At 36.2% G+C, this 27,998-nt stretch overlaps 1 pseudogene; it reads left to right on the top strand.

Annotated features, from left to right (window-relative positions):
- Nucleotides 1-15: 15 nt before the first annotated feature.
- LOC141691533 (large ribosomal subunit protein uL1z-like) lies at nt 16-27,976 on the top strand (annotated as a pseudogene).
- The last annotated feature ends 22 nt before the right edge of the window (nt 27,977-27,998 follow it).

Here is a 27,998-nt window from a genome sequence, read left to right on the forward strand (position 1 = left end):
GGTTATTCTGATGATATGTGGGATGGTTTTTATAGTAAGTTGCAGAGTGAAGCATTAAGGGAATCCATAGCGCATATTGTTAAGGAAGCTAGTGAGAAGAAAAGGAACTTTACAGAGATGATTGAGCTCCATATTGGTTTTAAGAATTACGATCCTCAAAAGGATAAACGTTTCACTGGGTCGGTGAAGTTACCTCACATTCCGCGTCCTAAGATAAAGGTTTGCATGCTTGGTGATGCTCAGCATGTCAGAGAGGTAATGTCGCTCTTTCTGTTTTAAGAATGAAGGGTTTACAGATAGTGTAAAGTTTCTTGTAACATATTTTTTTCTAATAGGTATATATTTATAATATATGAGTTTGTGTATATAGGCAGTTTACTAAACAGATAATACAATGCACTGTTGTCACCGGAATGGTATTTGGTTATAAGATGCACGGTACTTTCATTATTATAATCTCTGTTTTGACTACTGAATTATATATGTTTGTCGAAATATCCCTTGGTCTGATATTTCTAAAAATGGTTTATCCCGTGTTTTACTAGTTCATAGTAATGCTCCTAATGGATACGTTTGATCTCCCCTAATACGTATTATTTAATCCCCTCTTTCGAGTTATTTTTCTAACCCGTTTATTCATAGATTATAATTTAAGTGTTAGATATATTTGTGATGTCATGTCTAATCTGTTGTATTTTGTTTCAGAACTTAATATCAAGACTTACTGGAAATCAGAACTAACTGAAGTCAGAACTTATATCAGAACTTAAGGCTGTCAGGATTTATATCAGGACTTAAGTATGGATACTTCGGATAAGGAAAGCAGCTGATTAACAGGAAATGATCATGACTAAAACAATAGAAGATATGCTTGAAGAGTTAGAAGACTAGAAGACTTGTAGAAGATAATATCTGATTGATATATTTTAGGAGACAGAATTATATTCCATATCAATTAGAAGATATTTTGTAGTTGTGTACTATATAAACACAGCTTAGGGTTTACACTATATGTGTTATTATTCACGAGAAAGATTATACATTGTAACCTAGCAGCTCTTAGTGATATTGTTCATCACTGAGAGAGAACAACTGTTCTATTGTAACAGAGTTTATTATATTGAATATATTTGATTATTGTTTCATACTTGTGTTCGAAATCGATTTGATTGTATAAACACTATATTTAACCCCCTTATATAGTGTTGTGTGACCTAACAAGTGGTATTAGAGCCTTTCTGTTAACACGCATACAGTAAGCCCAAAAAATCAATCATGTCTGAAGAAACACAAACTCCAACTAAGCCCACCAAAACTCAAGATACTTAAAACACTCAAACTCACAGTCGATATGAGACTATTATGGTTCCCATACTGAGAGCATCTGAGTATCCTATATGGAAAGTGAAGATGGCTATGTTTTCGGAAGCTACAGATCCAAAATACCTTGATAGAATTAATGAAGGACCATATAAGCCTACAAAGCTCTCTGTTGCAGTTGCTGATCAACCCGCAAAGACCATACCAAAGGAGAAAGGTGAATACACACCTAAAGATATCTCATCTATTTCCAAGGATACATGGGTAAGGCATTTGCTGTATAGTGCAATTGATAATTTCATGTCAAACATGGTAATTGGATGCAAGACTGCAAAGGAGATATGTGATGCTTTGGAAATAAGATGTCAGGGAACTGATGCAATCAAAAAGAAGAGGAAGACTATACTCACTCAAGAGTATGAGCACTTTGACTCAAAAGCTAATGAGTCATTAACTGATTTATATGACAGGTTTGCCAAACTCTTGAATGATCTGTCACTGGTGGACAAGGAATATGATCTTGAAGATTCAAATCTAAAATTCCTTTTAGCTTTTCCTGAAAATTGGGATTTGAAGTCAACTACCATAAGAGACAACTATGGCCTTACTGAAACTACTCTTGATGAAATTTATGGTATGCTCAAGACTCATGAACTTGAGATGGATCAAAGGAACAAGAGGCATGGAAGAAAGTCAAGGACAGTTGCTCTTAAAGCTGAGGAGGAATCTCCTAAAGTGGTTGTCTCAAAGAGGGGCAAAGGAAAAGCTCTCATCTTAAAGTCTGATTCAGAATCATCAGATTCTGATGATGATGATTCAGAAACTGAAAGTTTATCAGAAGTGGATGTTGATGCAGAGATGATGCAACTGTGTGCTCTTAGGGTGAGGGGTATCACAAAGATAGCCTACAGGAAATTCAGAAAGGGCAAGAAGTTTTCCAGGAAAGGTGGAAGCTCTGAAAAGAAAGGATTCAGAAAGTCTGAAGGCAAAGGAGGAAATTCTGACAGAGGAGACAACTCAAATGTCAAATGCTACAATTATGGTGAAATAGGCCACATATCTCCTGAATGCAAGAAAGGAAAAAGTGATAAAGGCAAGGCACTTGTCACAAAGAAGAAAAGCTGGACAGACACTTCAGATTCTGAAGATGAGGTGAACTATGCCTTGATGGCAAATGCTGATAGCAGTCCTGAAACTGCTGAATCGAAGGTACCTCAAACAACTTTTGCTTTTCATACTGATGATATTACTTAGTTGAGATTATATCTTAAAACCATGTTCATTAGTTTTAGAGATCAGACTTTAACAAATGAAAGATTAACATCTGAAAGTCTTGCTCTTAGAAATAGAAATGACTATTTAGAAAAAGAGTTAGTTATGTTCCATCAAACTCGGAAAGAAAGAGATGATACTTTGTATGTTAGAGATGAAGTGCTAAAACTGAATAAATCTCTTAAATCTGAATTAGAAAAGGAAAGATAAATCATCAAAACTTGGATTAACTCTGGCAGAACAACTTGAGATATACTAAGTAGTGGAAACTTGAAAGAGGGCTTAGGTTATGAAGATGATAAAGAAGAAAAGAAAACTGTGTCATCTAAACCAAACTTTACCAAGAAAGCTGAAAAACCTAAAGTTAATCATGTTAAGTTTGTAGCAAAAACTGTAATGTCTGATTCTGAAAAGATGAAAGATTCTAGGACATAAGTCAAAGATAAGTCAACTTCTGACAAATTGAAACAGGACAAACCAGCTTCAGTAAATATAGGTTTAATGATAAAGAAGCAGCTTAAGCATAAGCTGAAAGAGATTAGAAATGTGAACAAGGTAAAGGAAGCTAGGAAAAATAGGAATGAAAAGGAAGGTGTGAATAAAAGCAATAATTATATGCCTGTTCCTAATGCTCCTAGAAAGCAATGTTATAACTTGTGGAACTCTAACCATCTTGCTTCTTTTTGCATGAAAAATAAAGATATAAACTCTTTACCTCTTAAATCAGGAGTTAAGAGTCAGTATGTTAGGTTTAAACCATAAAATCCTTGTTTTCATTGTGGTAGTTTATGGAATTCTATTTATACTTGTAAGGAATATCATAGTTTGTACTATTATTATTATCAAATAAAACCTTTTTTGAAGAAAGTTAGTGTAATTCCTTCTAGTGTAAATTCTGATGTAAAGTCTGATATAAAGTCTGATAAAAAGCATGTTAGCATAAACTCTGAAATTAAATCCGCTGCAAATGCTAACAAACTTAAAAAGGCCAAAGGATCCAAGCAAGTCTGGATCCTTAAAGCTAACCAATAGTGGTCTTTGTGATTGCAGGGCAACAGGAAAAACATCTTAGTTCTGGACAGTGGATGTTCAGGATATATGACTGGAAATAAAGCCCTGCTATCAGACTTTATGGAGAAAGCTGGCCCGGGAGTTTCTTATGGAGATGGCAACATGGGAAAAAATATGGGATATGGAAATATCAATCTTGGGAATGTCATCATTGAAACAGTAGCTCCTGTCTCAGGTTTTAAACACAATCTGCTAAGTGTGAGTCAAATCTATGACAGAGGTTATCATGTGGATTTTTTTGAAGAACACTATGAAGTTGTAAGTAATTCTACAGGCAAAGTGGTTCTGAAAGGTTACAGACATGGTAACATATATGAAGCCAGACTTTCAACAAACTCTGATGGTTCTACAATCTGTCTGTTAAGTAGAGCATCAATTGAAGAAAGCTGGAATTGGCACAAGAGACTTTCTCATTTAAATTTCAACAACATAAATGAGCTAGTAAAGAAAGATCTTGTGAGAGAACTACCAAAATCAGTATTTGCTCCTGATGGCCTTTGTGATTCATGTCAAAAGGAAAAATAAAGAAAATCTTCATTCAAGAGCAAAACTGAATCCTCAATTCTTGAGCCTTATCACTTATTGCATGTTGATCTATTTGGTTCAGTCAATGTCATGTCTATTGCAAAGAAGAAATATGCTATGGTTATAGTGGATGAGTTCACAAGATACACTTGGGTGTATTTCTTGCACAAGAAGAATGAAACTGCATATACTCTAACTGATCATGTCAGACAGCTGGATAAGTTGGTTAAAGATTCTGTTAAAATCATAAGAAGTGATAATGGCACTGAGTTCAAGAATTCAATCATGGAAGAGTTTTGCAAAGAGCATGGAATAAAGCAGGAATTTTCTGCACCTGGAACTTCACAGTAAAATGGAGTTGTAGAAAGAAAGAACAGGACTCTCATTGAAGCTGCACGAACTATGCTTGATGAAGGAAAGCTGCCAACCTACTTTTGGGCTGAAGCTGTGCAGACTTGTTATTCCTAGTGAACTAACAATGAGATTTACAGAAGGGGGGTTGAATGTAAATCTCAAAACTTTTTCAAGTTTTGAGCAGTTTCAAAGGCTGTGTGTTTAAGATAAACAAGTGTGTGAATTGCTTTAAGCTAATACAGACAGATATATATTCAAGCACAAAAGTACAGAACACAACAGACCTTAAAAACTTTTCTGGTGGATTTATTGTTCCACCAGAGATGGTATTTCAGAAAATCTGTGATTCAAGAAGTTGATCACAGCTGCATCCTAGTACAAACTAGATAATTTTTCTCAAGATTTTTCTAAACAGCTCTGGAAAAATTCTATTCTAATTACTAGCTGCTACTTGGTTTATATAACACCAAGTTTACAAGTGAAGACAAAGATAAAAAGTACAATAATAAAATAAGTTCTCCACTTGTTTCTTCTCTATTTTACTCCAGTGCATTGTTGATTATTGCCTCTTTATACTAGAGTAGAACGGCTGCTTTTTCTGATGTTCCTGAAATAGGCTACCACATCTCAGTTGTCTCTGTCAACCCATGTGCCTCTGTTTGTAGGTACAACTACCACTTGTCAACTGCTATTTAACAGAACATCCGTTGAAGCCTTCATCCGTTGATGGCTTTATCCGTTGATGTGTTAGCAGTTGAAGCTCTATCCGTTGATGCACTCATCCGTTGAAGGATGTTATCCGTTGAAGCTTTAGAGACATCCATTGAAGCTTTGTTTCTCATCCGTTGAAGGTCTTTAAGTTATCCGTTGACACCATTTCATTTATACAAAATTACAAGGCATGAAATATTTACAATTGGCCTTCCTATCTGCATATCCTTTAGTAGTCAACATGACTTATAATTTTCCTCAACATTTAAGAATTATATCTCAAATTCAGAGACTGAAATGTGCTACAACACTAGACTTATTTCTAAGTAAAGCTACACCATCAACGGATAGCCAAAGTGGTCTTATCCGTTGAGGCTACAAACACTAGATTTCTATTTAAGTGTTTTGTTAAACATATCATCAAACTAATGTACATATATTCCTAACAATCTCCCCCTATTTATGTCTATAAGAATTGTAGACATAAATTCAAGGTTAACTTGATGATAACAAAACACTTAACAAATATATGAACTGAAACTAAGTAGAAATTTAAAAGTGCTGCAAAAGTGTATGTACTAGAAGGTAATTGAAGATTTACAGTGTTTCCAAGGGTGCTCCTCTAGCCTGAGCAAATCATCTTTTTCTTCTTTGATCCCTGGTTTTCTTTCCTAGCCCTTTGTCATTTTCCTCAATTTGGAGTTGGAGTTATCTGAAGAATTCAGCTTCATCTTCATCACTGATATCCAACTTAGATTGCATTTCTTTGAGAGTTTCATTGCTGGCAATCTTGAGTTGGTCTTCAAGTCTGAAAAATCTTCTGACTCCTTTATCATCTCTGAATTCCATCAACCAATGAGGTGATTTGTGAATTGTAGTTCCCCTTTCTTGAATGAGTAAGGTTCTGGGCAAAACATTGGGCTCCCTCCAAGTTTTCCTTATGTTGGCAATCTTGTTGAGAATTTCAGTCTTGGCAGTCCTGGTAAAGCCAGAATCCTTTTGTATGGCTGAAAAGACTCTGATCAAGGTAGAGTAGCCTTCATTCAGAATCCTGTAGAGAGGTCATGTTCTTTCCCCAGCTCCTTTGTATCTGAACACCAATCTCTCTGGTAGCTGTCTGTAAGCAGCAATTCCCCTTACATCCTCCAGCTCATCCAGATAGAGTTCAATGTCTGAAATTTCTTTTATGTCACAGATGTGAACATAATCATCTTTAGAAATGGGTGGCTTAGGGTTAGGTTTATGTTTTTGAGTGAATTTCTTAGAGTTTAGGGGAGGTATAGATTTGGATTTTCTTTTCTGTTTCTTTGGTAGTGGAAGAGTGGTTAAAAATGTAGGCAAATTGATGGTGTCCCAATCAATAGGTTCCTCTTTTGGGATGATTGGTTCACCATGGATGTTTATAGTGGGATCAGCAACAAAGGGTTCAGGTATGGAAGGTAGAGATTTAGTTTCTTCAGTGTTGCCTTCACTCCTTCTATGTGCCTTGGCTTTTCTTCTATTTCCCTTCTGCCATTTCTCTTTTTCCTCCATGCTTTCACCAAATATACTCCCAAAAACCTCATCTAAGTTTGCAATCTTGTCTTCACCCCTGACTTCAATTCCTTTCTCATTTTCAACTAGACTTGACTTTAGCTTTTGTTCAAGGTTTGCTTGTGCTCTTTTGTCAGCCTTGAGTTTTTCAGCTTCTTTCTTTAACCTTTTGGTTTCTTCCCTCTTGGCTATTGAGAATTTGGGATGTCCTTGCATCACACATATGCTATTTCCCTCTCTAAAGATAATAGCCATGTTTCTCCTTACTGCCTCATCCATGGTCTCCTTGTGCTTTATGATGCTTGTACCCAAAACTTTGTCTTCATCAGGCTTTGGAAGAGGAAAGTCCACTTCTTTCATCTGAGCAAAGTCTAGAGGGTTCTTTGTGGAGTCCTTGCTAGATCTGGTGTTGGGCTTGAGAACCATAGATTTTAGATTCTTGAAAGAAGTCTCTCCAACCTTATTTCTCCTTTCTGGCTTATGCTCCATATTGATTGGTTCAACCTTTGTGCTATGTTTCACAGATATTGATTTATCTTGTGTTGAGCCAAATAGCTGTTGCATCCTTTCATCAATTCTCCTCCTTTGCTTTTTCACTTGAATTTCAGCTGCTGCTAGCTGGATTAAATCAATTCCATCAGGCTTTCCTTTGATTTGAATGATTGGAGAAGTAGTGATGGCAGGAACTAGCACTTTAGATATTTGGATTTTTGTAGATGACTCTCCTTCCCCTTCCCTTTTACTCTCCCCCTTTTTGTTATCATTAAGGAGAGGGGTCAAGCCCTGTGCTTTTGCCAGCTGCATAAGTAGATTTGTTTGAGATTGTTGGTTGTGAAGAATGGTGGCCACAGAATCTTCAATAACTTGAACTCTGTCTTCCAATTTGGCCAGCCTCTTTTCAGTATGTGATTCCTTTTTCAATCTTAACAAAATGTCCTGCATTATACCAAAGGGCATGACTGAATCCAATTTTTCAGAATTGTAGGATTTCAAGTCAGCAATATCCTTTCTGAGTTCATCCACACTCAGATTCTGTTTTACTTGCTGCAACTTCATGAGATGCAGTGAGTCCAAGTGAGCTGTAAGGATAGCCTTTGTACCAGCATGAGAAGTTTTCTGAATGGCATGTTTGATAGTACTGATTTGTTTGACTAAGGAGACATTGAATTGCCCTGTTGTAGACTCCTTTGTGAAGGCCCATTCAGGTAGATTTGGAATATAACTAGGGCCTTCATCTCCCCCTAAGTTCATGCTTCCATCAGAAGAAACAAAGTCATCATCATCAGAATTTACTCCAAATTCTTCAAATGACTCACCAGCTGTTGAAGGCATCTTGTTAATAGCAGTTTTGTCCCTTTGAAGAGATGCTGTTGTATGTACTAGATGCAGTGTCTTTTCTGCCTCCACATTGCCCTGTGCAACCAATACTTGATAGGCTGAAACAGGATGAGTAAAAGTGTCAGCATCCAAGGAAATGTTATCAATTACAGCTTTGTAATGTTGCTGAAATTGTCTTTCCTTTTCAGCATCATTCACAATCATTGACTCATTAGCAATGGCTGGTTCCATCCTTATATCTGCTGTACCTGCCTTTCTCTCATTTTCTCTATGTTCTTGCATCAGGGGCTCCCCCTGGCTCACACAACTCACTCCCTCACCTTCACCTATTAAGGTGGTACTCCTCTCACTTACTTCTGCCATGCTGGAAGAAATAGCATGCATATTTGAGCTCTCAATCTCTCTTTTTGCCTGGGAGCAACCCAGCCTCTCACTCAAATTGTCACTCCCTTCCCTCAGTCCTAGAAGTGATTGTACAGTAATCAAGTCTTCTACACTTGGAATTGTTTCAGTTGTGTGTGTAGAGACTATCAACGGATGAGGAATAGCCGTTGAAGGTGAAACTGATGGTATCAACGGATAACTGCTGTCAAGCTTATCCGTTGAAGAACAACCACTTGTCAACGGATGAGTGATATCCGTTGAAGAAGGAAAAGAAGTAGAAATTGAAAGTGATATAACTGTTGAATCTGTGTAGATTGATATGAGTTTTGGTGACACAGATCCTTCAATTACATCTGAAAGAATTTGCGGGTGATCCAACAAATCATCTAAAAGATGATGATCACCTGTATTTGAGTGGGGCTCCTCCCTGAGTTGTAAAGAGGGAGAATCAGGAATTGATGGGAATAACATATCCACATCTAGAGATGGTGAGGAAGTGTGTGGTGATTGATGTGTGTTAATTGTGAGAGAATGGGGATGTGACTCCACATTTGTTGGAGCCACATCAAACTGAGTTTGAGAAGGCATAGATACAGATGGATGTATCTGTGCAGTGTGTGCACCCTGTGTAGAAGATTGGGTTCTAGCTCTCTTTCTTCTAATAAAGGCTTTTGTTGGTGAGTGTTTGGCTTTAGTGTCCCTCCCTCGTTTGTGTGTTCCTGGTTGGGAACTATTTTCAATAGTTACATCCTTTTGGGAGGATGCAGCTAGGGATATGCTAGTAACCTTTTCAACCATCACAGCTTTTTGAGAAACTGTGGTTTGGCTAGCTTGGGAAGCACTTTTCTCTCCTTCCTTATCCTGGGGGTTTCTTTGATGTTCACCCCTCCCCTCACCACTCACACCCTGTTCACTCCCCTCAGGGTTAATGGTAGGTGTTACAAATGTTGTCTTTTGAGAAACAACAGAGGTGGTTTTCTTTGTCTTTGATTTTGAAAGTTTAGTTTTGGTGACCTTGGTAGGAATCTGTTGGGGCATTGTCACAGATTCCATGGCCACACTAGAAGATAAAGAAATAGAGGGGTTGGAAGAAGTAGGAGTTGTAGAAGCAATTACCTCACCTACCTGTGGTGCATTCATGATTGGTAAATATACCAATGGCACACTGCTGTTGAGATCCATTCTCAATAAATCTGCAAGAACTCTTTTCTCTTGTGCCCAGCACTTGAGTTTATTATTCTCATTCGTAATGACCAAACCTTCAGCAACATGGTTAGCCAATAACATAAAGAATCTAGCATAATAGATGTTATTAGGTCTATTAGCTTTGTTACCTAATCTAGTACCCAATTCTAGCATAATATAGTTGCTAAAATTAAAATACCTATCAGAAACAAGCATATAGAGCGTATTAACAAGAGATGAAGTTATGGCATCAAAATTGCTAATTTTCCCAGAGAAAACCTTGATAAAGGCATCCCCAAGAAAACTCCATTCTTTCCTAAGGCCTTTTCTTCTAATACTCCCTAAGCTAGCAGAGTTAAGAGAATAACCTATGGAATCTAACATGCTGGATACATCATTATCAGTGTGTGGTGTCATGGCATTGTTCTCAGGTAATTTAAAACATGCTAGTAAGTCATCACAGTTAACACAGTGATTTTTACCTTTGAGAGTGAAGGAGATAGTCATATCTATGGAGTTGAACTCAGCAGATGTCCAAATCTCCTCAACTACTTCACAGTAAATCGTTGGGGCTTCCAGCATTGCATAGCTAAGTTTACAGTTTTTGATGAAGTCCATCATTTTGTGATAATCTGAATGGGCTTCATTCTTTTCTACCAAAGCTATGAAATTGTTCTTCTCATAGATGAACCCAGATTGAGACATAATCTTTACTACTGGTGCCATTGTTGTGAATAGAAATTGCAGAGAATAACTTGAAGGTTTTGCAGAGAGAAAATGGTAAAAGCTTTGAAATTTCAAGAAAGCGTAAAGTAAAAATGAAAAATCAGAAGGGCTTATATACTTTCTCAAAAAAAAACATAAATAAGAGATTAAACAATAAATATGTGTAAGTGAATTTCAGCCGTTTAAGAATAAACTGTAAGTATTCTAAAAACTACCTTTAAAACAAATACATACAGCTGTATGTATGAGTATCAACGGTTAAGACAATGGAATCAACGGCTGTGAAACACTTGAATCGACTGATGTGATATTTCAACGGATAAGGTAAACTGTCATCCGTTGAAGAGCACTTCAGTTTTATCCGTTGACGGATAAAAATTCCAGAAATGTATATGACTTTCAACGGATAATGAACATCCGTTGATAGAACAATTTTGACTTTCAACGGATAGGGAATATCCGTTGATGGAATAATCTATGTTAAAAATCAAATTTGTTCTTGCAGCTAATACATTTCAGGCTTCAATTCAAATTGCAATAAGGACATGAATTTTAAGAGTAATTAAGCATACCTAGCTCACTTACCAATCTTGTGAATGTTGATTCATCAAGTGGCTTGGTAAATATGTCTTCAATTTGTTGTTCACTTGGAACAAAATGAAGTTCCACTGTACCTTTCATCACATGTTCCCTAATGAAGTGGTACTTGATATCAATGTGCTTGGTCCTTGAGTGCTGCACAGGATTCTCTGTTATGGCTATGGCACTTGTGTTGTCACAAAAAATAGGAATTCTATCAACATGTAGTCCATAATCAAGGAGTTGATTCTCCATCCATAACACTTGAGAGCAGCAACTTCCAGCAGCAATGTATTCAGCCTCAGCTGTAGAAGTAGAGACTGAATTTTGCTTTTTGCTAAACCATGATACAAGCTTGTTTCCCAGGAATTGGCAGGAGCCTGTTGTACTTTTCCTGTCTATTTTGCAACCTACATAGTCTGCATCTGAGTAGCCAATTAGATCAAAACCAGACTCTCTAGGGTACCAAATTCCTAGATTTGGAGTCCCCTTGAGATATCTGAAAATTCTTTTAATAGCTACTAAGTGAGATTCTTTAGGGTCAGCTTGAAATCTAGCACAGAGACATGTAGAAAACATTATATCTGGTCTACTGGCAGTTAAATATAAAAGTGAACCAACCATGCCTCTATAACTTGTAATGTCCACAGACCTTTCAGTCTTATTTAATTCAAGTTTGGTGGCAGTGGCCATGGGAGTTTTTGCAGATGAACATTCTATTAAGTCAAACTTCTTTAAAAGATCATAAATATATTTAGTTTGACTAATGAAAATTCCATCACTAACTTGTTTAACTTGTAAACCAAGAAAATAGGTTAGTTCTCCCATCAGGCTCATTTCATAATTACTTTGCATTAGCTTAGCAAACTTTTTACAAAGCTTATCATCTGTAGATCCAAATATTATGTCATCTACATAAATTTGAACAAGTATACTAGAGCCATTAACATTCCTAAAGAAGAGAGTTTTATCAACAATACCTCTAGTGAAGTGATTCTCCAAAAGGAATTTTGATAAGGTTTCATACCAGGCTCTAGGTGCTTGCTTCAGTCCATAGAGTGCTTTCAACAAATAATACACATAGTCTGGAAAATTTGGATCTTCAAACCCTGGAGGTTGACTTACATAAACTTCTACCTCCAATTTCCCATTTAGAAATGCACTCTTGACATCCATTTGATAGACTTTGAAATTGGCATGGGCTGCATAGGCTAGAAAAATTCTGATGGCTTCAAGTCTTGCAACAGGAGCATATGTCTCATCAAAATCTATTCCCTCTTGTTGAGAATAGCCTTTAGCAACCAATCTGGCTTTATTCCTTATGACAATGCCATTTTCATCCATCTTGTTTCTGAATACCCATTTTGTGTCAATAGGACTCTTGTTCTTTGGTTTGGGTACCAGCTTCCAAACTTTGTTTCTCTCAAATTGGTTCAGCTCTTCCTGCATAGCTAATATCCAATCTGGATCCAATAAAGCTTCTTCCACTTTCTTAGGTTCCTCCTGAGATTGAAAACTACTATACAGACATTCATCTTGAGTAGCTTTTCTTGTTTGCACTTTAGATGATGCATCACCAATGATCAGTTCAAAGGGATGATTCTTGGTCCATTTCCTTTGAGGTGGAAGATATACTCTAGATGAGGTGGCCTCAGTATTGTCATGATGTGAGACAGAGTGTTGATTAGTTGAAACTCCCCCTGAGTTGTTGGTCCTTTGCAGGGAACTTGGAGTTCTATCAACTGATGATGTAAATCGATTATCCGTTAATGAACTATGATCAATGGATGCTTCATTTTGTACTTCAACGGATGATGCACTATGTCTTTCAACGGATACTGCATTGCCTCTATCAACGGATGCAGAATTTTGTGCATTATCCAAGGGCATGTTTTGAATCCCTTTTGAAGTGTCATCTCCATCAGTCTCCTCTTCACTATCATCACAATATATCTCAATGTTGTCAAATTTGAGTCTCTCATGGTGTCCCTCATCTGTTAGTCCATCAATCTTTTTATCATCAAACACAACATGCACAGATTCCATAACAATGTTGGTTCTTAGATTGTAGACCCTATAAGATTTTCCAGCTGAGTAACCAACAAATATTCCTTCATCAGCCTTTGCATCAAACTTCCCTTTATGGTCAGATTAATTTCTCAGTATAAAGCATTTACATCCAAAGACATGAAGAAAGTTTAGAGTTGGTTTTCTTCTCTTGAACAACTGATAAGGAGTCATGCCTTTAGCTTGATTGATCAAAGAAATATTCTGAGTGTAGCAGGCACAATTAACAGCTTCAGCCCAGAAATATGTTGGTAACTTTGATTCTTCAAGCATTGTTCTAGCAGCCTCAATTAAAGATCTGTTCTTTCTTTCAACTACCCCATTTTGTTGAGGTGTTCTTGGAGCTGAGAACTCATGCATGATTCCATTTTCTTCACAGAACAGCCTCATTGTCAAATTCTTGAACTCAGTTCCATTGTCACTCCTGATATTCCTAACCTTCAAGTCAGGATGATTATTGACTTGCCTGATGTGATTGATAATGATTTCACTTGCTTCATCCTTTGATCCAAGAAAATAGACCCATGAAAACTTTGAGAAATCATCTACAATCACTAAACAATATCTTTTTCTTGCAATTGACAATACATTGACTGGTCCAAACAAATCCATATGTAGCAGCTGTAATTGTTCATCAATTGTTGTTTCAAGCTTCTTTTTGAATGATGCTTTCCTTTGTTTGCCTTTCTGACAAGCATCACACAAACCATCCCTTGAGAATTCAACAAGAGGAATTCCTCTAACTAAGTCCTTTTTGACTAGATCATTCATTATCTTGAAATTCAAGTGGGATAGCTTCTTGTGCCATAGCCAACTTTCAACTGGACTTGCTTTGCTGAAGAGACAAGTAATAGATTCTGCATCAGTAGAGTTGAAGTCAGCTAAGTACACATTTCCTTTTTTAACTCCGGTTAGAACCACTTTGTTGTCTTTCTTACTGGTGACAACACAGGCTTCAGAATTGAAGGAAATTGTATTCCCTCTATCACATAGTTGACTGATGCTCAGTAAGTTGTGCTTGAGACCATCAACTAATGCAACTTCATCAATGATGACATTCCTTGTTGAAATCAAGCCATATCCCATAGTAAACCCTTTGCTGTCATCTCCAAAGGTTATGTTAGGGCCAGCTTTCTCCTTAAACTCTGTGAGCAGGGAGAAATCTCCTGTCATGTGTCTTGAACAGCCACTGTCCAAGTACCATAGATTTCTTCTGTTTCCCTGCACACCATAAAATCAATCAAGTTGATTTTGGTACCCAAGTTTCCTTGGGTCCATTCATGTTAGCCTTTCTCCTAGACTTCATTCCTCCTGCATCTTTAGACTTAGGTAACTTTGAGTCAACCTTGATCTTAGATGTAGTTGGTTGAGGTGTAGGGTTAGTCACAGAATCATTTAGCACATTTGGAATTTGATAAGGCATGGATTGTGCAAACATGTTATTCCACATAGGCATATTGTATGGCATTTGAGGCATACTAAATGCAGCAAGATAAGGATTGTTAAAATATGGCATGTTTGCAAAATGTGCATAAGGATTCTGTTGAGACATAACAGGCATAGCATGCAGAGGTGATGCAGACATATTAGGCATGGAAGAGGGTACATGTATGGGAGTTTTCTTAATAGATTTGCAATTAGCAGATAGATGATTAACACTATTACAATGCACACAGTTTTTTCTAGGAGCATACTTATCAGGTGTGTAATTGTTATGTTTGTTAACCCCTACCTTCCCATTTCTATTAGATTTCCTTTTAGTTTCCTTTTTATCCTCAACCACTTTGAGCCTATTCTTTAACTGTTCTAAGGTCATGTGTCCTATATTCACCTTACTGAAATCTTTGGATGTGCTTGCTTCTTCTTTGACAAAGTTCTTGGAAGTTGAACCAAACTTTTTGTTGAGTTTCTTTAGATTTTCACTTTTAGAAACATCTGCCTGTTTTAATTGAGGAACCTTCAACGGATGCTCCTTTTCTTCCTTCAACGGATAATTTTCATCATCCGTTGATTCCACATCCGTTGACAGCCCATCAATTAATTCCATTTTCTTTTTGTTTTTATCCCAGGCAGCCTCACAAAATGATTCAATTCCTTGTACCTTGACAATTTGAGCACTAACATCCCTAGATGTCTTCCAGGCTTTAATCACCTCTTGCTCTCTCTCTAATTGATTAGAAGGTATTTCTACTTTCTTAACAGATTCAGCTAGTTCATTTTCAACAGATATACAATGTAGCTTAGTTTTCTCTAGGTCAATCAACTTATCTTCTAACACAGCATTTCTATTACTTAAAAACAGATTGTTCTCTTTAATCCTACTATTTTCTTTAGCAAGAGATTTAAGAGACACACGCAAGTGATACAATTCAGTAGACATGTCATTAAAAGCATCATTGCACTCTTCTTTAGTAAGCTGTGTTAAATCAGTAGTGATTACCTGGTTACTTGATGAACTAACTTCATTTTCCTCAGAATCAGCCATGAGAGCCAAGTTGACATATTCCACATCTTCATCCTCTTCTTCTCCATCAGCTGCCCAGTCTTTTTCTTGAGTAATGAAAGCCTTCTCCTTTTGCTTGAGTAGATCAAAATATTTCTTTTTGTAATCTACTTGGTCAAATTTCTTCTTTTCAGTAGTTGGCTTTCTGCACTCACTTGCAAAGTGTCCACTTATACCACAATTGAAACACTTGAACTTGGATTTGTCCACCATGTTCTTATGAGGTTTAGTGGCTCTAGTGTTTTTCTTAAATTTCATCTTTGCAAATCTTCTGGACAGAAATGCAAGATGTTCATCAATACCATCAGAGTCATCTTGGCTGGAGTTGTCTTTATTCTCAGCAACTTGCTCCTTACCCTTGCTTGATTCTGATTTGCTTGTGCCATCTTTGGAGTTTAATGTTGATCTCACAGTTTCTTGTTTGCATTCTTTCTCATTTTCAGCTACCAAGGCAACTGAACCTCCTTTCTTTCTTCCCTTCTCCAATACCTCATCCTGTTCCAGCTCTAGTTCATAAGTCTTCAAGATTCTATATAATCTTTCAAGAGTGAAGTCCTTATAATCTTGAGAGTTTCTCAAGGAGACAGTCATGGGTTTCCATTTCTTTGGCAAGGATCTTAAAAATTTAAGATTTGAATCCTTCACCTGGTACACTCTACCATACAGCTTCAGTCCATTCAACAGCTTTTGGAATCTATTGAATGTGTCATTTAAAGATTCATTTTCTTCAAAATGAAAATACTCATACTGTTGAATGAGAAGCTGCATTTTGTTTTCTTTTACTTGTTCTGTACCTTCACACAGTAGCTGAACTGTGTCCCAAACCTCTTTGGCAGTTGTGCAATTTATCACATTATCAAACATATCCCTGTCAAGACCATTAAACAAAATGTTCATAGCCTTCTTATCCTTGTGGACTTCTTCTGTGTCTTCCATTGTCCATTCTGCTCTAGGTTTTGGAATGGATTGACCAACAACAATTGTGGCTGTAGCAACTGTGGCTACTTTGTGGGGAATGTGAGGACCATTTTCAATGCAGTTTACATAACCTTCATCTTGGGAGAGTAGATGAAGGTGCATTTTCACCTTCCAATGGTGATAACTGTCTTTGTCAAGAACTGGGATTTTTACTCCAATATCCTTCTTACTCATCTTTGTTAGTTTCCAAGAACTTTAAACTCTTTGTATGTCAAGAGCCTGCTCTGATACCAATTATTATTCCTAGTGAACTAACAATGAGATTTACAGAAGGGGGGTTGAATGTAAATCTCAAAACTTTTTCAAGTTTTGAGCAGTTTCAAAGGCTGTGTGTTTAAGATAAACAAGTGTGTGAATTGCTTTAAGCTAATACAGACAGATATATATTCAAGCACAAAAGTACAGAACACAACAGACCTTAAAAACTTTTCTGGTGGATTTGTTGTTCCACCAGAGATGGTATTTCAGAAAATCTGTGATTCAAGAAGTTGATCACAGCTGCATCCTAGTACAAACTAGATAATTTTTCTCAAGATTTTTCTAAACAGCTCTGGAAAAATTCTATTCTAATTACTAGCTGCTACTTGGTTTATATAACACCAAGTTTACAAGTGAAGACAAAGATAAAAAGTACAATAATAAAATAAGTTCTCCACTTGTTTCTTCTCCATTTTACTCCAGTGCATTGTTGACTATTGTTGACTATTGCCTCTTTATACTATTGCCTCTGTTTGTAGGTACAACTACCACTTGTCAACTGCTATTTAACAGAACATCCGTTGAAGCCTTCATCCGTTGATGGCTTTATCCGTTAATGTGTTAGGAGTTGAAGCTCTATCCGTTGATGCACTCATCCGTTGAAGGATGTTATCCGTTGAAGCTTTAGAGACATCCGTTGAAGCTTTGTTTCTCATCCGTTGAAGGTCTTTAAGTTATCCGTTGACACCATTTCATTTATACAAAATTACAAGGTATGAAATATTTACAATTGGCCTTCCTATCTGCATATCCTTTATTAGTCAACATGACTTATAATTTTCCTCAACATTTAAGAATTATATCTCAAATTCAGAGACTGAAATGTGCTACAACACTAGACTTATTTCTAAGTAAAGCTACACCATCAACGGATAGCCAAAGTGGTCTTATCCGTTGAGGCTACAAACACTAGATTTCTACTTAAGTGTTTTGTTAAACATATCATCAAACTAATGTACATATATTCCTAACAAGACTGCTTGTCTACACAGAATGCTACACTCATAAACAAACATGAAAAAACACCATATGAGATGGTGAAGAAAAAGAGGCCAAATCTGAAATACTTTCATGTATTTGGATGTAAATGTTTTGTTCTTAAGACTCATCCTGAACAGCTGTGAAAATTTGATCTAAAAGATGATGAAGGAATTTTTGTTGGATATCCAATTTCCACAAAAGCCTTCAGAGTCTGCAATTTAAGAACAAGGGTTGTCATGGAATCTATCAATGTATATTTTGATGATAAAAAGATTACTGGACTTGAAGATTTCAATGATCATGATCAGCTGAAATTTTAAAATCAAGATTTAAATTCTGATTCTGCAAATTCTGATGACTTAAATCCTGATCTTGTAAGTTCTGACGGGTTAAGTTCTGATGTCATTGAAACTGTGGTAATTACTCCAAAGGAAAATGCACCTGTTCAGGGGGAGCAAGCTAATGATCCTACCACAACTCAAGACTCTCAAGAAACATCAGAACCTGTCACTGGCTCTTCAAGTTCTGATTCATCAAGTTCTGATAAGCCAAATTCTGATAATTCTGGAAACTCTGATTCTTTAATTCCTGAAAGATCCAACTCAAATTCTGAAATTTCAGAGAGTATAACTTTAGGGGGAGCATCAGAAAATGCTGATGGGGATAACATGGATCATGGGGGAGGATCCAGTTCTAGAGAACAACTTTCATCTGCAAGGAAGTGGACTAAAGCACATACACCTGACTTAATAATTGGAGATCCTGAAGCAGGTGTCAGAACTAGAACAACAACATCAAATGAATATCTCTATCATTCCTTTCTATCTCAGGCTGAACCAAAGAAAGTGGAAGAAGCTCTTCAAGATGCTGATTGGGTGCAAGCAATGCAGGAAGAGTTAAATGAATTTGAAAGAAATAAAGTCTGGACCCTAGTGCCAAGACCAAAGAACAGATCAATTGTTGGTACAAAATGGGTGTTCAGAAATAAAACTGATAGTGATGGCATAATTACAAGAAACAAAGCAAGGATGGTTGCTAAAGGTTACTCTCAACAAGAGGGTATTGACTATGATGAAACATTTGCTCCAGTTGCTAGATTAGAAGCCATTAGAATCTTTTTGGCTTATGATGCTCACAAGAAGTTCAAAGTCTTTCAAATGGATGTGAAAAGTGCTTTTCTCAATGGAGAATTGAAAGAATAGGTATATGTTGAACAACCTCCAGGCTTTGTAGATCCAAAATTTCCAAATTATGTCTACATGCTTGACAAAGCACTTTATGGCCTTAAGCAAGCTCCAAGAGCATGGTATGAGACTTTAGCTCAATTTCTTCAGGAAAGTGGATTTAACAGAGGTGCAATTAATAAAACAGTGTTCTACCTCAACCATAGAAAGGACTTACTTTTGGTAAAGATATATGTTGATGATATCATCTTTGGTTCTACAAATGTCAAACTCTGTGAAAGGTTTGTAAAGCTAATGCAGTCAAGATATCAAATGAGTATGATGGGAAAACTTAGCTATTTTCTGGGACTTCAAGTCAAGCAAAATAAAGAAGGTACTTTCATAAATCAATCCAAGTACACCAGAAATTTACTCAAGAAATTTGGAATGCAAGACTGTTCAACTGCATCCACTCCCATGGCCATTGCAACCAAGTTAGATATAGATACTGGAGCATCATTAGATATCACTAACTACAGAGGTATGATTGGCTCTTTACTCTATTTAACTGCAAGTAGACCTGATATCATGTATGCTACCTGTCTTTGTGCAAGATTTCAGGCTGATCCAAGAGAGCCTCATTTAATAGTTGTGAAAAGAATTTTCAAGTACCTCAAGGGTACAGCTGATCTAGGATTGTGGTATCCTAGAGAATCAGATTTTAAGCTAATAGGTTACTCAGATGCAGATTATGCAGGATGCAAAATAGACAGGAAAAGCACTAGTGGAAGCTGCCAGTTTCTTGGAGGCAGATTGGTTTCTTGGTTTAGCAAGAAATAGAAATCAATTTCCACATCAACTGCAGAAGCAGAATATATTGCTGCAGGAAGCTGTTGTGCACAAATTCTTTGGATGAAGAATCAGTTACTGGACTATGGGTTAGAATTTTCTAAAATATCCATTTACTGTGATAATCAAAGTGCTATTACTATGACAAGTAATCCAGTTCAACACTCACTGACCAAGCACATCAGCATTAGGTACCATTTTATAAGGGAACATGTGATGGAAGGTACAGTGGAATTGCATTTTGTTCCAACAGATCAACAACTAGCAGATATCTTCACAAAACCACTATGTGAATCTACTTTTACAAGACTGGTAAATGAATTGGAATGGTTTCAGGTTCTTTCTCAAAATCTGCTTAGTTTTTATTCTCATGCATCAGACTTTATGATCAGTGTTTACAGATTGTCTTATCTCCATGTGATCTGTGCTTAAATTATAATATATTAAATACTGATTGTTATCTGATGTGATTCTATATACTTTGATAGTGTTTTGAATATTCTGTGACTATTCAATCCAATGAGGATTATTTGTTAGATGCTGACTTAGTAGTATTTAACAAACTATGTATCCCATGTTTGAATTAGTTGTTTATGTGGAAATCAATAACACAAACAAACTCTGATTTTGATCTTAGTCAAATTTACTTTGTGTATCTTATTACTAAGTCACAAACTAGATTTTTGCTTCTTATCTGTCAAATTTTGATGTCAGTAAATCTTAAGGATGAACTACATGCTTGATAAGCCTCACTTATCTGAAGAAAAGAAAAGCAAAGAAAATTGAAGTCAGGTACTCCTTTGAGATCTAGAGTAAATATGTGAAAGAGAAGACCCAAGTGCATTGCTGGTATTAAGTTATATGCATTAGAAAAGCAAATAAATTTTTCTTGGTGACTTTTCACATTCTCTGATTACTGGAGAAATACTCTGATAATAGCATAAATTCTGATAGCAGTTGTGACTCATTTATACTGAGAAGCCACTGTAAAAAGAATGTCAAAAGATGCATAAAATGAACACAAACAATTGAGGTGGACTCTTGTATAAATTTATTCTATAGTAGACTTCAAAATTAAAGACGGATTTTAAGCACTTTTCTTAGTTATGCCTTATTTCTAAGATATACTGAAGTTTATCAGACTTTAATCTTTATCTGATCATTTGCAAATGTATACACTCTCACTCCATATGAATGAAGAAAATTACTGTGGTGATTAAGTTGTTTTTGACAAACAGTTAAGCATTATTTGCATAAATTCTGAGGACAAGTTCTGATTAAAGTTCTGATGATTAAACTCTGAAGAAACCAGTCAGTATTTGTATGAAGAATCACAGAAACATACATTCACTTTTTGAGTATAGAAGCCATGTTCTGATGACCGTTAAATTCTGATAATAGTCAAGTTCCGATGTAAATCCTGATGGAAACTCTAATGCTTATGTGGCATTATTTATTTACTTGACTTATTTGTGATATTTACTGTAACAGTCATAATTATCAGAAAATAATTAGGTGAGATAAAACAGTGATAATCATTTGGTTTATGGGTTGCGTGTTTGTTTTGAAAAACAGCATGTGAGCAATAATTACTGCACATTTCCCGTGCCCACTAACCACCGTTTTGACTATTTACTGCGTGACAGGTGTCTAATGTCGGTTCTGCTTTAAAATTTAACGTTTTAATTAGTGGGTGTATAAATAAGAGAGTTAACAGATTTTATAATCTTTTACCTACTTTTCTTATTCTATAATTTCTCTTATTCTCTCTCACTCTCTAACATTCTCTGAAGCTATTTTCTTACAAACATTTTATCAAACACCTTGTGTACACACTATTCTCACTTGATTTTTCACCGAAATGGCACCAAAGGACATCATTTTTAATGGAGCCAAGTTTGTTCCCAACAACTACATGGCTATTCTTAGCAAGGACGAAGCTCCATCCGATCTTCACTTCGTTCAGAACTTTCTTGCTAACAGTGACATTGGGTATGCATTGACCCAACCTCAATCACTCTCAGGAACACATATACTGGAGTTTTGGAGGTCAGGAGTTTATGATAATGGTGGTGAAGCTGGATCCCCAAGTATTATCTTTATAACAGGGGAAGATGAGCACCTGGTTACTTTGGCTACAGTTCGCCAAGCTTTACATCTTCCAGAAGATTGTACTTTTAATGCTCAGATTGAGGAGCCACTTCTGCAAAGTATGATGGCCAATCTTGGCTATGAGAAAGGTTTGTCCAAGCTGGGACAACTGAAGAGGCCATACATAAGAAAGGAGTGGGGTTTCTTCTTTGACTGCATCACCAGAGCTTTTGCCAACAAATGCTCAATTTTGATGCCATCCCTATCTTGAGTCAGCAAATCGGGTATGCTCTCTTTAATCAAACTCATTTTGATCATGCTAGTGCTGTGCTAGGATTTATTGGGGATAGGATGTAAGAGGACAAAAATACTGTTTATTTTTCTAGATTTTGTCAACTCATTTACAGTTTTTGTTGCTCTGATAAGCCCCAGAATTTTAGTGAGTCAATTCCACCTTTTAAACTTACTAAAAGGGCTTTTACTGACTTATTATCTACTGATAATAAGAAGAATGTACTAAGACCACTCCAAATTCCCATATCTGTTAAATAAATCTTAGTAAATTCTGACCCCAACAAATACAGAACCATATATCCTGATGTAGCACCCTCTCAACCTCCATCAACACCTACAACCAATACACAATCAGCTCAAACTTCTCAACCACAACCACAACCTACCATCAGTTAATATTTTCAACCAGCTCAATCATCTCAACCATTAGTACCTACCATCAGAACCTCACCTCTCAAAACCAACCCAACCTATGGTACTTCTCAAAAGGTGCCAGTTGTAAAATCTGACAAATCCTCTAGGCCTAAAAGGACTATTTATGTGCCTAAATCTCCACCAAGGAGAAGGAGAAGGATCATTCTGAGGAATGAATCTGATGATGAAGATGAACAAATACAGGTTCCCACATCAAAACCTGTAGAGTTAGAAGCTGAAAATATTATTTTTCAGAAGGAGGGAGAAGCTGAAGAGGTAACCCCTTAGAAAAAGAGTGAAGCTGAGGGTTCTAGTCTTCATAAAAGAAAAAGGTTATCAAACTCTGATACAGATAATGTCTCTCCTCCATCAAGAAAATCAAGATCAAAGAAGAAGAGAGCAGGTGTGAAGATTACACAAGCTCAATATGAAGAAACCGAGGAAGGGGATCAGGAATATCTGATCTCACAAGAACCAATTATCATTGAAGCCCTTCCAGTACCTAAAGACAATGTTCATGACACAGTGATCACACCTCCTATCTCTCCAATCAAAGCTACAAATAATGTTGAAGAACAAGACACAAGTCCTGAAATAGATATTCACAATTTGAATATACCTTCAATTCTCTATCTGGAAGCTCCAACTGCAGCTCAACCATCTACTGTTACTTCTCCAATCTTACAGGCTGAGATACCATCTACACAAATTCTGGATCTGAAAACAGAAGATCAGAATAAAGTTATTCCAGAATCTCCTTCAATTACACACACTCCTGTGTTATCAGAAGATGAGGAGATGTTATCAAGTTCTGGAGACAGTGCTCCAGTTAATGCTCCCATTCTTGGAAAGGAGAAACTGCTTACAAAGTTTGTTGAACAAGATGCTCATGTTCCTTGGGAAGAAACTCATAGAGGAGTTGAGTGGACCAAGAAGTAGAATGAATTTGATTTCATTCCAAGCTCTAAAGTTCTGATAGAGCATATTGCAAAAGCTGATGAGTTATTGACAAACTCTGATTTCAAGCACCAACTCAAAGTCACAACTCTAAGTACAAAAAACCTTCAAGGTCAACACTCCATTACTCATGAAAAAGTTGACAAACTTCTGGAAAGAGCTGATAAGCTGGATATGGAGATCAAGCTAGACAAAAAGAGGTTTATCAGACCTATTCATGAGAAAGTTGAAGCTATTGAGAAGTTTCAAGAAAAGCAACAGGCCCAACTTACTGAGGTCCTGGAGAATCAAACCTCTCAACAAGCTCAATTGAATGAAATTCAATCTTCAGTAGAACTTCTTCTCTCTCTCTCTCTCTCTCTCTCTCTCTCTCTCCTACTACCAGATGATGCCAAAAAGGGGGAGAAGGTAGTTAAGTCCAAATGCTCAACTAGTCAAATACTGAAGAAGAAGGATGATAAAGGTGATGACCAGGGAAACTCTGATAAAAGTAGAGGTCAGAGTCAAGGTCAAGGAAAAGGTCAAGGAAAATCTTCACATAAAGTAATTTCTGATGTTAGCAAATCTTCTACACAGAAGAGGTCAAGTTCTGATGTTGTGCATGCTAAAAGTCTGATGTCAAGTTCTGATATCCTGATTCAGTCAGGATCTAAAGACTCTCAGAAGTTTTTACAAACTCTGAAGCTAAAGGGAAAGCAGACTACTGTCTACTATAAAGATCCTAAAATTCTGACACTTGATGAAGAAATTGCTAGAAGACTATTTCTCAAGGATAATCCTGGAATGGATTTAGAGACTTTAAAGGAGGAAGAAGCTAGATTTGTAGCTGAGAAGACAAATCTAAAGTCTAAAGTTTCTGATGCAAAAAAACCCTCAAGGCCTAAGGTAAAAGACATTGTGATCAAGAAAATGTCAAATTCTGAGGCTTCAAAGCCCAAGACAAGATCACAAGTTGATCCCAAGGATAAAAGGAAAGGAAAGATTGATGAACCAACAAAGCCACAAGAGATGAAGATTCCTCAAATCCTGATAAAACATGTATGCAAACTGGTTCAAGTATTTGATGATGATGCTGCAGTAGATGAAACTGTTCAAACTCTGAAGAGAAGGAAGATAACTGAAGAATCTAAGACAACCTCTGACACAGCTCAAGTTGTTCAGAGTGAAGAACAGCAAGCTATAGAAGAAACATCAAATTCTGATCAAGTCATCAAAACATCAACCTCTAACAAAGCTCAAGTTGATTTGAACAAATTGACAGTTACTGATAAGAGAAAACTCCTATGGAAGAATGTTAATCCATTAGATCCTAAGAAAAGCCATTACTATCTGAGTTCATTACTGTTCGATTGAAAGCCAGAGAAGCAAGAGACAGAGCTGGATTAGGTTCTAAAGAAGCCAAGATCAAGACAGGAGTTTAAGTACTTACTAGAGATCCATTTTTATTGAGTAACAAACCTCTTGAAGAAGTTACACAGAAACACCTTGATAAGGTTATATCTGTTCAAGTGGTACTGGATGCTCATAATAAAAGTAATATCAAAGAAAAGCTGATTATGTTTCTTGAAGATGGAAGAACATATAGAATGTCAGAATCAGATGTGCTGAACAAATCTCTGAAAGAACTTCAATTCTTTCATAATCTTTTGGAGATAAAGTCTGAGATTACCAGGTGATGGTCAAATTTCATCATGAAGATCATAATGGATAAAGCAAGAATTTCTGGATCAAGGGTTACAGAATTTGTTCCAAATATAGTTGAAGATGATGGAAGTGAAATTCCAATGAAGAAGGATTCTGCTAAACTTGAAACTTGAAGTCATTTTGAAAGAGAAATGTATGTGCTACAATGAAGACTCATCCCATCCAAGAGTAATCAGACTTGGTGATGGTTTAGAAAGAAATCATATCTCAGCACTTAGGACTGCAATCTACCAGATTGGAAGTCAAGATGAAGATATGAAGCAAGTCAAAGCTACATTAGCTCAAGTCCTGAGGAATGCAGAAGAAAAGCTGATATCAAACTTTGTCAAGAAATACTTTGGTTTGAGATTGACTCGGTAAATTTGGTAAAAGCTACAAGGACTATAAGTTGTAGCTAGTTGTCTAAATTAAACTCTTATTGCATTTGTACTTAAATGTTTTTGACATCATCAAATCTATTAACTTGTATATTTTTCATAATTTACAAGTTGGGGGAGATTGTTAGATATATTTGTGATGTCATGTCTAATCTGTTGTGTTTAGTTTCAGAACTTAATATCAGGACTTACTGAAAATCAGAAATTACTAAAGTCAGAACTTATATCAGAACTTAAGGCCGTCGGGATTTATATCAGGATTTAAGTGCGGATACTTCAGATAAGGAAAGCAGCTGATTAACAGGAAAGGATCGTGATTAAAATAATAGAAGATATGCTTGAAGAGTTAGAAGACTAGAAGACTTGTAGAAGATAATATCTGATTGATATATTTTAGGAGACAAAATTATATTCCATATCAATTAGAAGATATATTGTAGCTGTGTACTATATAAACACAGCTTAGGGTTTACACTATATGTGTTATTATTCACGAGAAAGATTATACATTGTAACCTAGCAGCTCTTAGTGATATTGTTCATCACTGAGAGAGAACAACTGTTCTATTGTAACAGAGTTTATTATATTGAATATATTTGATTACTGTTACATACTTGTGTTCGAAATCGATTTGATTGTATAAACACTATATTCAACCCGCTTCTATAGTGCTGTGTGACCAAACATTAAGAATTTTTAATCACAAACTGCGAATAAATTTAAAGGGCTTTAGTCCAATTCAGGTTTGATTCTTCAAAACTAGCATCATAAGTAATATTTGTTTTTAACGTGTTGTTATTAACCTTTCTAATTGCACCTTAGGAAACACTTTGACATTGATATGCCAGACTTGATTTAGTAGATTGTTTGTTATGAAATTTACTGCATGCGGAGAAAATTGGTTTGGAACCCATGGATGTTAAAGGCATGAAGAAGCTTAATAAGAATAAGAAACTAGTGAAGAAACTTGCAAAGAAGTACCGTGCTTTCTTGGCTTCTGAAGCTGTCATCAAGCAAATCCCCGTTTTCTGGGTCCAGGGCTCAACAAAGCAGGTTGGTTTGTATTCGGCGTCCTTAAAATCGTGCATCTTGTCATTGATTTCTCGTGCAATAATCATTTCATAGGTTTGGATTTTGTAGTTGTGTAATGTATCTTACAAATATTTATATGCCATTGTTCTATGTAAAACACTATTACGTAATGAACTAGAAAGAATAAACGCAAGTTTAGCATGTTTTCATTTAGATTCTAAATTTATTTTTTAAGCTTCTGTATATCCACAAAAAGTTTAAAACATAGTTTTTCTTGAAATTAAAAAATTTAGGCTTAAATACATATATAATATGTTTATTGTTCGATAATTCATATTGGTATGGTTATGAAGAGATAAAGCTAGCTCATAGAATTTATTCATTAGTTGATTTTGCTCTCAACATGGGTTTCAACAATTTTCTGTTCCATCAATGTATGAGTAGTATTTAGCTTATCACTAGTATATGGTTATTTCTGTCATATTATAATCAGGACATGTCGTTTAATCAGAAATGAATTCTAATTGAGCACTCCTGATAAACATAGATATTTATGTGTGGAGAAAGTATATGTGTTGGAAGCTATGTCAAGTTTGGGACTTCTTTGGGTAAATTTTGTTGCTTGGAAATGCCATAAATTAATATTATACACGGGGATCTGGTGTTATATGTCAATGCAGGCAAGTTTCCTACACTTGTTTCACACCAGGGATCCCTTGAGTCCAAAGTGAATGAGACTAAGGCCATCGTAAAATTCCAATTGAAGAAGGTACTTTGTATGGGAGTAGCTATTGGGAACCTCAGTATGGAGGAAAGGCAGATCTTCCACAATGTTCATATGAGTGTGATCTTCCTAGTTTCTCTCTTGAAGAAAAACGGGCAAAACGTAAATTTTTTCCCATTTTGTTGAAAAATAAGTCTAGTGGTAACTAAATTTTTTTATCTAGTTATATGTTGCCCTTTGCAATAAGTAATTTTACCAGCCTTTGCAATAAGTAATATGACCGTAGCTTGGAAACTGTGGGACATTTATATAGCACCTCCACCGGATCTCAAATCGAGCAAAGAATAAAGTCCTTAATACTATGTAAATACTTTATGGTAATGAAATAATCAATATATGTAAAGAGTTAAAGGCGTTATAATAAGATTTTCACCCCTAAATAATATTTTTGATTGTAACATTTTGGTGGATAACTTGTTCTGTCACATTTTATTTTGTTTTGGTGTAATTTTATTTCGTTATTTGGATCAGGTCAGATGCTTGTACCTGAAGAGCACTATGGGAAAGACTGTCCGCATCTTTTAAAACAATTTTCCTATATTTGATT

Source organism: Apium graveolens, chromosome 10, assembly GCF_009905375.1.
Source record: "Apium graveolens cultivar Ventura chromosome 10, ASM990537v1, whole genome shotgun sequence".
Classification (NCBI taxonomy): Eukaryota; Viridiplantae; Streptophyta; class Magnoliopsida; order Apiales; family Apiaceae; genus Apium; species Apium graveolens.